The following is a 10430-nucleotide window of genomic DNA, read 5'->3' on the forward strand; positions in this document are numbered from 1 at the left end:
CAACCAGCTGTTGGCTTGATATTGCTTCAAAAACACGTTCAATATTCCTACAGGATTTTCTTCTACAAGGGACATCTAACATGCATGCTACCATTTTACTTATGTTGTCCTCATTGGTGTGGCATGGTCGCTGCATGACATTACAGCCACACTAGAATAGGAATGCTCATTTTTATGGGGACTCGTAGCGTGGTCTTTTAATTTGGGCCCACTGCTTTCTTTTTATCCTATAGCAGTGATGGGAGTTCTCTTCTCTCATGTTCTTCAGAGACAGGCGCTTCATTTTATACATGCCTGAAGCTGTCTTTACTATTGGGAAATATGCTTCCTCCATGAAAAATCCTGTTGGGACCAGAACTAAGACAAATCAATCATTCCACAGATTGGAAATGGATGCTGGAAGCAGAGCTGTGTAAAATTATGAATTCCAAGACTGAGCAGATAAATCCAGCCTCTGATTTATTTAGCAAGTCTTTGCATCTCTGAGTCTGCACCACAATTTGGGTTCAAGCCTCCATAAGGTTACTAGAGCAATATCTCCATACATTTCTAAAGAGCCTTAAAGTGGTTTCCTCTTATGAAGTTTTTTCTCTGAGAACATACAATTTTTTTTTTGTTTGAATTTAAACAAGTTTCCAACAGCCTTCCAGGCAATTAGCTGCTTATTAGTGAAAGCATTGCCTTGTGAGTTCCATGGCAAGTAATGTACATAGTCATACAGACAACAGACATGTGATCAGTAGTACCCATTCAACAGCTGTGGAGTAACAGTCCCCAGAATAAAAATGGGGTCAGTTCATGACAGTGATGCAAAACAAATGCATGGAAAACCCTAAATTTGAAAACCTGTGGTACAAACCAGTTACCAAAGAGTAAGAAATCTGTTCTCTGAGCACAATGGTGTTCAGAGGTTGTTCATGCTTCTCTTTTTCTTGTTCTGGGTGAATCTGTGATTAAAAAATAGGGATTCCATTTAGAAAGAGAATTATATATGCCTTCTTTCCCACTAGAGCCTTAGTCACAGTGAATCAGCTCTTCATCTACATAATTTCAAACCTTCCTCAAGATTTACAGTAATTCAATAAAAAGATAAAAATAGAATTATCAAGACACTAACCACTGTGAAGCCCTGCTCACTTTACCTAGGTCATTCGCTTTCCAGCTGTCCAAATCCCTGCTCTTTTTTGGTTTCCACCATTTCAATCAGGCAAGTACAAATTTTAGACACCCTGAAGGGTACCTACCATACTAAATACTGACATCCTAAACACCATTAATATAGTACCTCTTGACACCAATGCCACTCAACACATTTGCTAAATTGCTCTGAACATGCCAAGTGAGCAAACAAAAAAAACTCAACTCCAAAAATGTCTGTACCTAAACTGGTACTGTGCCCCCCCATTATTTCCTCTGCATTTTTAACATACACCTTCTATAGCTTAAAAAAATAATTACTTTCATTCTTGAAGCGATTTGGAAAAGGTATTTGTGAAACAGTAGGATGCAAGAAGACAGTTTATTGTTAACAATGAAGAAATTTACATTAACTGATTAGCTATGTTTATGTCTGCCAAACACGTAAGATTCTATTATTGACCCTCTGAACCTTGAATTTCTGATGACTTAAAATTTACAGGAGCATTTCATTTTCTTGCCTACCATTGGTAATATTGAATAAGTTGTAGCTAGCATAGTCATAAATGAGATAACTCAGGAAAATTACACTGCTTTTTCTTACATTTCAAGATAACAAATAAAAAATGCAAATTCTTGTTTAGCATTTGACCATTTTAGTCAAAGTAGGAGAGCAATTTTCTTTGCTCTTTTTTAATAGGAAATAGGAAGGTAATTTTGAAATCTCTGATTTTACTGAAACCAATGTGCAGCATCTTCATTATTTAGTCACTGCTGATTAACTTAACTCTGGGTAAAGTATGAGTCATTCACCACTATACAAATTTTTGTGCTCTTGTGTTACATGAAGCAGAATAGAAAGAAGAAATTGTCCAAAATATTTTAGCACTTATTATTTGCAAGACCTCAAACTACCGTCAGGCACAAGGAACAGACAGCAATGTTCAGAGGTTAATATATACATTTTACAGCTTGGTCCTCAGGCTGGCTTTTAGCCTGTGTGCTCCTGACTCCACACAAGATTTCAAACAATACTAACTAATGATGAAAGAGGACTACATTTTGTGAGAACCTCAAGTAACTACCACACCCAATTCTCCTAATTTTTGAGGTATTGATGTATTGTCCTCTGTTATTTTTGTAGGAGCAGAGAAGTTAACAGCATGAGGTACTCTATCTGTTTTGGATATCAATGCAGATAAAGATTGTTTCAACATTGTCGTGGGTTTACAGGAAGCAGGTTTTCTGGGAATGGAGTGGCCAGAGGCCAATAGGTGTTCAGATTTTAAATTGACACCAGGCTTGGCCACTGAGGGTGGATGCGCCTCTGAGAACACAGGGGTTAGAAGCAGAGCACTCCCTTGGGCTCTCTCTTTGATTTCCGGCCAGCAAAGAGGCAAGGCCTCCCCTGCCCGGCTTCGAGCTGGGCGGGGGAGGGGAACCTGCGGCCCGGCAGAGGTAGGCCTGACCCCTCAAGATGGAAGGGTGGTGGGGGCCCCAGGAGGTGTTGGGCAGCCCCCCCAGGAGAGACAGAGGGAGAGAGGCCCCGAGAAGATTTGGGCAGCCCCCCCCACCCCCACCAGCTAGAAGATGAGAGAGAGAAAGCGGGTACGGGCCTGTGGCCTTGAAGTGATATCGGCCTGTGAAGAAGGAGGGGGAAGGGGGGAGTGCAGCAGGGAAGGAGCCTGGCCACGTGCAGAAGTTTGTTACCCCCTTTCTGGACAATGAAGACCTCACAGAGCATTTGGACCTTTCCTGGAGGGGAGATGGAGTGGATGATAAAGAGGAAATGGGCAAGAGAATGACAGTCGGAGCAGTGAGTGAGGCTGGGGGGGTAAAGAAGAGGCCGGAAAGAGATGATGGAGTAGCTGGTTGCTGGACTCTTTTTGGTACAGCCATGGACAGAACCATGCTTCCTTGTGACACAGAGGCTGCATGCAGGGGGGAGGCGATGGCTCAGAACTGAGAGGGTTCAGTTTTGGAGACCCCCCGGCCCCAGGGGGTAGACAAGTATGGGGGGGACAAGAGGTCCCGGGATGAGAGAAAACTGTGCTTTTTTTTGGAACTGGTCAAAGCACCCTTAAAAGGATAACCCTTGAAGCAGCTCTGTTCCATGTCCAGTGCTGAGAGCGCTGGGCATGCAAGGAAGAGGTCACCATGGCCCCAAGAAGGACTCCTCTCCTCTTGATGGACTGGAATTGAGTATTTACAGGGTGATGGATGGAGACTTGAAATTTGGAAGATGTGTTGGAAATGTGGTGGGGGGAGGAGGAAATGCTTTTTGTGGAGTTTTCATTTTCCAGGTGTGTGTGTGCGTGTGTGTGGTTTGTTTTCCTTTTGTAGTTTAGTTAAAAAACTTTTTTTCTAAGGTAGAGGCCTGCTTTGCTTATTTCCTGGTCACATCTCACAGCGAACACCAGGGAAGTATATTTTCATGGGGCACTGGCATTGTGCCAGTGTCAAACCATGACAAACATACAGCTCACTCCCTTTGAATGAAAGACCATTAAATTTTACCTAGCTGACCTTGTAAGTTGTCTAAAATCATGGATGTTAAAGTCTAAACAGTGTCCAGCTAAAGCATATTTTCTAAATAGTCTTTCAGTCTAGAGCCAAGAACAGCAGGATGGAGAATATTAGAAAAGAAACACCACTTCCTTTGACAGCTTCTCCAAGTGATTCATCCCCCTCTCTCAAAGAAGACACAAATTCCCCTTCCTACTTGAATCTGTCTGACTTTTGGTTCCAGACATTTGCTCTTCCTTGTGGTCTGTCTCATGAGGGTTAAGTACTCTGCCTTTGCTTCTCGGGAAGGTGCAGTTCACTCTCACTATGTTGCTTTCTCTGATGATCTAGATGTGTTGAGGTAAAGGCTCTCACATTAATGAACTTTACATTCCACATTTCGATGGAATTTTGTTCTATTGTTCCTTATTCCTTAACTACTTTTTCAGAAGTGGACTGCAGAACTGTGTAAAATACACACTGTTCCATAACCAGGCATACACTTCCCATTTTCTCCCACTCAAGATTACTCATTTCAAAAAAGCATGTACAGATGTTTTAGGGATGGAATTACTCACTGATGGTTTCTTCTGAGTTCATGTCATCTGCAACATCCAGATTTTTTTCAAAACAACTTCAGTTTGATTCTTTACTCCTTTATTTCCCTTTGGAATACAGAAATTATCTGAATGTAAATCAAATATGCTGAAATAATACAAAATAGGGTCATTAAATCCAATTTGTACTCCTCTTGCAGTCTCTATCATCTTACAGTCAACAATTTTTTTTATTATTATTTTTTAAGTAATAAATCCTACCTAACACTAACATTTAAACTGTCTCTGGTGCACAATCCAACAAATCTACTAGAAATACCACAGCTGAAGGGAATTTTATGAGATATCCACTATCTGACTTTAAATTTATTTAACACACACACTTTATTTACTGATATTATTTTAGTGTCATTTTAAAAATGGAATCTCATTGAAGGAATGCCATTGAGATAGTTTTTATGAGGTTACCTTCAGCAACCAAAGTTATAATCTGCTGGAACAAGACCTGTTTTCCATAGAAAAATGTGAAACTTACTGCTTTACAGTTTTGTTTAACCAAATCCAGTATCAGGCCATCCTATTAGAGTGCCTAAGGCAGAGCACAGTTTAACATGTTTCCCACGCAATGCTTGTCTACTTCAAATACCTCTCAGAAGTGTTACAATCTTTCACATTTATTAGATATTAATGTTAGCAAGAAAGACATCTTAACCACTGGTATTAGACTGTAGCAAATCATCCAGGCCTTCTGTCTCGAGTGTTTATCTTTAAACATTGTTAATTAATATCCTCCTTAGTGGATGAGAAGACAGTATGTCATCCTCATGTGATAGTGGCACATCAGCTAATTTATTTTCAGATACAGAAGTGAAATGGTTATGAATACTTGTCTCTTCCCTACATTGTCTTTTTAGCGCCCCCATATATAAATGGACTGTGTCGTCCTTTGTCTGTTATATACAGGAAATTTTAAATATTTTTCTGCTTTTGTACTTTTTAAAACAATTGTACTAGACTCCCACAAGAGTATTCTACACAACCCTAATTTTTAAGGCTTTATAGTCATTCATATTTCCCCTCTTAGTTAATGCTTTGATTGTTTTAGCTGAAAAATTTATTTCTCCACTGAAACAGGAAACCTCCATTAAAGCTGAGCTCTTCCTCAAAGACACACACTATTGCAGTTTTTTCTCTTCCCCACAGAATATAATATCAAAACATTTATTCACATTTTTCCATCTGAATTTTATGTATACTTGTACTTATCTTTGATAAATAAGGCTTTTTCTAATCTAAAGTAAATATTTACTTGCTCTCTTCTCTTTTCCTTACAATAAAAGCAAACAGATAATAATGATTGATTTACAAACTACCAGCAAAATTACAATCCAGTCATAATATTAACTTTATCCATTAATTTAGGGCTCCACTGTTTGTATCTCTCCTCCAAACCAAAATTTCACACTAACAAAAAAGCCTCATTTTTAAATATTCAAAACAGTACTCTAACAGTATTTTTTCTCTTTTTTTCTGATTAAAATAATCATTAAATATATCCGGAATTCCAAAATTTAGACTACAATATTTAACCAAAATTATTACAGCTCTACATTATATTTTTATTGGTGTAGTGATTACATGTAATCAAGAAAAGGGGTTTTATCACAACACCACTTTCCCCTAAGTGCATCACTAAACTACTCCAAATGTCCTAAGAAGAATTTAGCCAACCAACTTGACTGACTTGTAATGTCTCAGTATTCACAAATACTTCCAAACAGGTATTAGGAAAAAGTTTCTCAGCAGTTGGATTTACAACTTCTCTTGCCTCTTGTTATGGTATTTTTATTTCTATTTTTTTATATACATATTTTTCATTAGTTGCAATAAGTCAAAATTGAATAGAAATTTATGGACACTATTTTTTAAACTAATTTGGTTTTTTCCATTTAACAAATTGGCTTGCCTCTTAGTCTATATCAGTCTATATCTTGCTGCTCTAGCACTCTTTCTTCTGAACTACATTAAGGCTTTTTCATATAGTCTCCAGATTAATCTGCATCACTCTAAAACGCATACCCTAATCCCAAATCTTGAAGAATACTTGTCAGAATGAATATCTGGACTCTTTAGTGTTTCCTACCCTCTCTCTTTCTCAGAAAACAAAGCTGTCTACTTTTTCTTCTGCTGTCCTTTGCAATTTCAAGGCTATCTACAGATAGCAGTGTGCAACTATCATGCAATTTGTTCCTATTTAAATAATCAATTTGATATAATTTGCTGTACAGTCCATAACCTAGCCTAATTGTGTAAGCATAACTTAAGACTTTCACTGAAGATAAATTCATATCCCTACTGCATAAAAGTCCTCTTGTAAATTCTCAGTATTTTTAGTAACAAGTCATTAGGCATTTCAATATCAAGATGTTTGTTGTTTCATCAGCTGTTTACTTTACTCAGAGGCTAAATCATGGTGCATTTACAGGAATAAATATTCCTAGCCAAGCTGAGCAAATTCTGGTTGTCATTTTTATCACCAGAAATCTCTAGCCTATTAATTTAGTCTTAACTATTTACTGTCACTTTAGTACAATTTTATTATTTTTTCAAGGTACCCATGGCAATATCTCTTTAACCTTTTTTTCCTTGAATACTCATAGCACAAGAATTTGCATTTCCAAAATAAATATTGTCTCCTACATCTTTGGCACAACTTGCTCTTTGCAAACCAGAGCTTTCTGGTTGCCTTTCTATGTTCTGTCTGTGTTTCAGAACAAAGAACAATACAAAAACTTTAAGAGACCCACCAGGAGCATATTAAGAGACATCTGCCGGATAAGAGCAGGCTAGGAGTGTTCAAAGGAAGCTTTCTTCCCAGTGACAAGCATCAATCAGAAAGCCTATTTTTAACAGGAAAGGCTTCAGTTAAACAGGTTTTCTGCAAGTGAAGAATTAGTGGGGAAATAATTTTGAGACAAATTACAATAACAGGTTACGCACTGTACGGACGATAATATAAAGAAATAGTCCCAACAAACACTTGCAGTTTAGTAGATCATAAAAACTACTGTGAACACTCGCAACTAACACTCACACGAGCCTGCCTTGTTTTCCAGGGGATTTCCTTGGCGTCCAGAGCGCGGCACACTTCATCCAGGCAAACAGCAAAGTTGAAGCAGTGGTATCCCTGACATCAATGAAGTTCTGGTAGATAAAAACGTAAGAGAAGAGATGATTTACCTTGAAAATACCCTTATTGAGGGCAGTGAATGATCCTCCTGAAGTAATTCTCAGTTTCCCAAGAATTTCATTAGACTAATATTCATCAAAGTACCATCTGAAATATTACTATCTCTGAAACTTATTATAAAGGGGGGGAAATCCAAACATAGAAAAGGATACATGGTCGTCCTAATATTTTAAGATTTTATTTTAAGATTTTTCAATTTGTCTAAAGCATCTGGATACCACACATCTGTAGTTATCTCTCTAGTGGATGCCTCAACCAAACATTTTCTAGATAGAGAAGACAGTAAAAATATTTCCACCTTTCAGGGTGAATTTTCATTGCTTTCAAATTACTCATTTCTTAGTCAATCTGTTTATCTTTCACCCCAAAAGAAAGAGTCCAACCTGAACATTCATTTCAGTGGCCTTTAAGAGGTGCCACTGCAGGAAAATAAATCCTGAGTACTAGTCCTCCTTTGCCTGGGATCTTTCGCACGTGTGCAAAGTGAATGTGAAGTACTGTCATGCTTAACCAGAGAGAATGTCCCCACAAGCAAAAGCAGAGACAACTTGCAGCATTTGAAAAAAGGGAGACTAAGTACTGATGAAACTCTGCAATGGAAAGCAATATTCCTCCCCTCTGGCAAATCTCCACCACTGGGACCATCCTGATGTTACTGCTGATCAGACACCCATTTCAACAATTTTAGCCTACCAGCAGTGTTTTGCTCCCCTGCCATAAAACACTGCACCTGTAAGATAAATTTCCCGGGAGCTCAAAATGTGTATTTCACCCCCTCTCAATTTTATCATTACTTCTTCTCTTTCCTTGTCTTTTCTCACGCATTTTTCACCACCCAACAGTATCTGAGCAAATTAAAGAGGAGCTAGTTTCTGCATAGCAGATTCCTTCTTCGTTCTTGACAGCTGTGGTTTACCCCAGGAAAGATTTTAATCAGGCTTCTGAAGCAATAGGCTTGAATGTAAGCACACCTTCAAGGGATGAGCACATCCCTAATAAATTTTGAAAGTAGGCCACATGTGAAATAAAATACATTAACCTTAAAAAGTAGCATTCTTCTTAGGTTGGGATGCCATGTATATATGTGTGTAGCACTCTAATACACATACACGAGAAGACTTTTGCCCCATTTAAGATTTGAAGCAGGTAATTTGTATATTTCTGTAAACTAAAAGAGTCTGAAACACTCTATAGACCTCACTACGATGACAGTAGCATTTTTTTATTTTCAGAGGAACTGATGGGCTATTAGCCAGGGAGTAGTGGAGCCTGTAGGCTCTTTTAATTTACTTTGAAAGTGTGACCTATGAGTTTTATGTTTTAAGTGTGTACGTCTATCTCTCACAAATCAACTTCAATTGTGGAGCAGTTTTCCTCTGTGTATACGTAGATAATGAATTCTTCCTGTTGCAAAGTGACCTCTAGAGTCTGAGAACTCAGTTTCATTTCAATTTGTGTCAATGAAATACTTGACAAATTGTTCTATTTAGAGTCACGTATATCCTGGATTTCAGTGCTGAGCACTGCTACCTCTCTGACAAAGATAAATCAGCCTATAAGGTTTGCCCTGTATCTTCATGTCATGGCTGCAATTACAGATGTGAGTCCAAAGTGTAGTGTCTGAACAAAGCAAGATGAATCACGGTGACAAAATATTTACTTTCACAAAGATAGAAGGCATTAAGCAACTTGTAGATTTTAGAAAAAGCTTTTAACAGAACATGAGAACTAATTAAGGAAAACCAAACCCTTTAACTATGTAAGTGTATATAGATTTTTTAGGTAAGTGCATACAGATTTTTTTGTGTGGTGTTTTATTTTTCTCTTTAAATGAATATTAGTTAGATTCACTGTCAGCTCAGTTTAGCTTTGAGGCTATTGATTTAAGACTCTCCATAACATAAAAAGCATTTCTGGAGGAAAGCCATGTCTTGGCTTCTGTTCTGATTCTGCAGGATCCTCCTGGAGGAGCCATAACCCAATCCTCTTTATTAACCAAAAAAATCCACAACAAAAATTGTGCACTGTTGTTCTGAAGGCAAAGCCTTCACCAGACAGATGATGAAATCATGCACTTATGATTTGCCCTTCCATATGCTGCACTGATACAAGCCAATGATTCTTGGAGCAGCTGGCACATGTTCCTTTTCTCCTTGCTCCTAAATTACTTCAGCTTCACCTGTTCCTTTCTCAAATTAGCCCCAAATCATTTTTCATTTCTAGGGTTATGCCAACAGTAATAATTGTACCAACTGGTACCTAGACCTGAGATCAGTGGGCCGCTCCTTTCTCAAATAGTGGGTCTTTAATTTCTTTGAGTGGAATCAAAGTTTTGCAAAATTATCCAAAATATTAAAAAAGAATGGGCAGTTTCCCTGAGCAATAGATATGCAGTTTACAAACATATACTATTATGTATCTTAAGATTCAAAAAATATATAACGTCAAGTCCACAAAACTGAGTGATCAATCAAAAACATAAAGTGTGACTAGATTAATTAGAAATGGTCTGACTCCAAAATCCATAGTACCACTGTTACAAAGTTGATGAATCCTTCAAATACTCACACAAGTTAAAATTGGAATATTTCACTGAAGATCTCTTCTTTTTTTAACAATTTTCATCATGTTAAATTCTTACTGACTCTAAAGCCATGAACAGACCTTACCTTGACAGTGTCAATTTAGGTCTTATACACAAATTATTAGTTAAAATTACAGTCAAGGTTCACATTTTATAACAACTAACTACTTTTGTTCAGTAAGAGAAAGAAGGCAGATACATGCATGGTTTGCATGCTTCTTGAAAGTGAGAAATAAATCTTTACTCTTCTGGTTTTTGTGAAGACCTGAGCATGCAGAGTTTGCAATGTAGTGGTATGTAGTCCACTTGTACTTTTAAATTATCCTTTATATTTACTGGGAGATTTTTTTTTTTGTTTTTTTAGAGTCTAGTCTTTCTCCTCAACATCTGTTTTCCC

Source organism: Geospiza fortis, unplaced genomic scaffold (assembly GCF_000277835.1).
Source record: "Geospiza fortis unplaced genomic scaffold, GeoFor_1.0 scaffold1111, whole genome shotgun sequence".
NCBI lineage: Eukaryota > Metazoa > Chordata > Aves > Passeriformes > Thraupidae > Geospiza > Geospiza fortis.